Raw genomic sequence first — 3,297 nt, 5'->3', positions numbered from 1 at the left:
TTTTATGCGCGCCGGGCGCCGGCTCGCCAATGGGCTGAATGGAGTCCCACACAAACAGGGACATTCCTCGCATTCCTCCCCACCTTCCTGCCTCATCAACTCACACCGGATTGATCCTGACCCCTTGACACCCGGCATTCCTCCGTCTGCAAAAGCTGGCACACTCCAGCTCTCCAAAAAAAAAAAAAAAAAAGGCGCAGTATTTCCAGCGCCACACAGGACTTTTTCCCCCCCCGAGCCTCTTCGTACTGCTCTTGATTTCTATCCTTTAAAAACACACCAGCTATTATCATTTTGGTACCACTTCTGTTTCTAATAACTTTACCCCGTTCTACCCACTGACATCAATGATTTTTTTTTTTTTTTTTTAAGGAGGTAGGTAGCTGAAGAGGCAAGCAGCGGGGATTCCTAAAAAAAATTCGAGTTTCCTTTTCATGATTTCTGTATGATTTTCATTTTTCGAGGCTGTAGGCGCTTGAAACTCCCCAGGAAGCAGAAAAGGAGCGAATTCTTTTCACTCCATTGGAAATCCTCGAGATGCCTACCTATTTGCGAGACCCTGAATTCTAGATTTCAGATGTAGGAATTTGATCCTTTGTCATTGGAGGTAATGGTTTGAGGACAAGAAAGAGGACAAAGCCCGGATCTGAGACTGTCTGCAGTTTCCTGGGGGAGATTTCCAGCATTCTTGCTTTGTTTTCTCTTAACACGTGGAGGAGTTTGACTATTGGGAGCATAGAGTACCCATCAGTGCTTCTAGAAAAATGGGTCCATAGTTAGGTCAGGGCAAATGATTCGGTGTTGCATATTCGTAGGTAGATGACTCTGGGTGTCCTCTGGGGTTACAGGGTAGGGGTCCACTGGGGAGAGTGTGGTAGGGAGTGTGTGGAGATGAAGGGGGGAGCGGTGTATAGACCAGAGGAAACCAACAAGTAGCTTGGAGTTTCCTTGGGGGCATGTTAAACACAGGAGGAATTCCTAAAAATTTAGGAATTTCACAGTGAAATCTTTCAAGACCTAAGCCCCTCATTACTAGGATCTTTGACAAACGAGTGAATTTTCTTACACTAAAACCTATAATCTTCAAATGTGAATTGTTTTGGTTTGTGTTTAAGTAAAAAAAAAAATGGATTCCATAACAAAAGCAGCATACCTCATTGTATCTGGTTATACGTTAAACATGTCAGTGAATATATACGAGTATTTTTAGTGACTCCCCACCCGTCTGTGAATAGTGATTGTGACTTCGCATTACCCAAGGAGCATCAGGCCTAATGGGGTGAGGTCAAGTCAAGGAAATAATAGGTTTTATTTCCTCCGCTTGTGTGCAGATGTCAAATATGGCCAGTAGAGCCAAGCATATCTTCATCTTGTATTATTGCTGCTTAGCTTCACCAAGGACCCAATTCACTGTGTGTTCTTTCATTTAGAATCGATGTTGTTTAGTGGCGTTTTTGTTAATAACTCCAGCTGTTTTATGTAGAGCGTGATTCCAGGGCCATGCCACTTTTGTCTTCTGTAATAAGACATCATCTGGCAATGGTGCTAGCAAAGAGTAGATTTCCTTTCCAATGAGTATAGGTTGAAGATAAGCCTATTATCTGTCTCTGATGCAAGGCCTGCCTTTAGAAGCAACATATTATAGATCATTATCACTTGAAAACAGCCTATGTAAAATAACCAGAACTTTTCAGTTTCAATTCATTCTATTGAAAAATAGCCAAGACAGAAAAAAAAAAAAATCCTTTCCAGCTTCAGCATAGACCACATCATCTGTGCACAATCACCTCGACCTGGTGAAGTGAGCCCCATGCTGCAAAGGGAAGATGCAGGGTAGTAGTGGGTGTGGCCAGTGAAGGTGGGCCTATGAAGCTCAGGAAGAGTTTTCATCATTGTTATTTCATGTTCTTTCCAAGCATTCCTCAAAGAGAAGGGGCCTAAGAGTTCCTATTTAAAGAAGGAACATTCCAAGTTATGTTAATAGCCCCATGTGTATTAAAGGCAACCTGGCCCCCAACATTTTCTTCCCTTGTGGATGATTTTAAAAGTCCAAAATACGCGGGAAGCCACAGTGAAATCTTTCAAGACCTAAACCCCTAATTACATCCACCACTAGTGTTTGGAAAGGTGTGGTGGATGGAGAAGGGTAGGCCTGTGAAGCGTGAGCCTCACCTAAGTTAGGATGTGGGCTTGGTGGTGAGCTCTGGTAGCTTGAGCTGAGGTAGATGGGAGAATGGTTGGGGAATTTTTGAATCCTCAGGAGAATCTGAGAGCTACCACCAACAGCTTCATGCACAAAACGGGGCAACTCATTCATAGAGGGGATAAAAAGTCGTACTGGGTTATAGTTGGGTGACCTAGAGTGTATTCTTGGAACTGCCTTTTGCAAGTCTTAGGAAGTCACAACAGAAGCCATATTCCCAAGTTTTCATTTCTAAAAAGGGAATAATGATTTTTAATTTCATAGGTTTTGGTGACAGTTAAGTAGATAAAAATTTTTAGGGAATTGGTGCTTTATTTTTTCAGTGTTTTTTGATTTTTTCTATATAGATAACAAATATTTTACCATTCTGCTCTGTTGTTAAAAATGTCAAGATATACAAAGATTTTGGTTTTCTTAAAAAATTCACGTTTCCCAAGTCTCAAAAAGTCTATAATCAAGCTCCCAGTGATAGTTTTAATATTGCTTAAGACAAAATAAGCACATTGACATATACAGAACGTATGAAATCTTAGAGTAGAAGAAAATTCTTTGCATTGTAAGGTTAGGTTGAAGCTTTATGATCAAAATTCTTTTGACAGGTTTAACATAAAAGATTCTTATCGAGGAAGTGACACAGAGACAGAGAGAGACAGTCTTATACATGCACACATACCATACACACCCAGGGAAAGAGAGGTAGAGACAGAGAGAAAGAGACAGAGAGTGAAAGAAGACACCCAAGACATTCACAGACTCCAAAGTATGTTTTTATTGTGATACAGACCATCAAGTGCCAGGAAATTCAAAGGGAAAGGCTGACACTCCATCCTTAATTCATGCCATGGGATCTGAATTCTTGCACTATTATAAATGACTCAGCAAATGTTTGTGTGTGCCTGGGCGGTACAGTGGAAATAGTGGGTTCTTATAACTTGGTCCAACTCTGACTTACCCCAACCCTTTTGATTGACAGCGAGTCAGAGTGGGGAGAAAAAGGCCTTTGAATTTGTGTGCAAAATGGTTAGGATGCACTAATTTTGGCTTGTAAGCAAGTGTTTATCTAGCAAATGCTTTTTAGAGAGCATTCTTCCCCC

The sequence above is a fragment of the Carlito syrichta genome, unplaced genomic scaffold (assembly GCF_000164805.1).
Source record: "Carlito syrichta isolate Samal-C Ts95f unplaced genomic scaffold, Tarsius_syrichta-2.0.1 Scaffold314781, whole genome shotgun sequence".
NCBI classification, from domain to species: domain Eukaryota; kingdom Metazoa; phylum Chordata; class Mammalia; order Primates; family Tarsiidae; genus Carlito; species Carlito syrichta.
The sequence above is the reverse complement of the archived record's forward strand: the minus strand, read 5'-3'. Positions refer to the sequence as shown.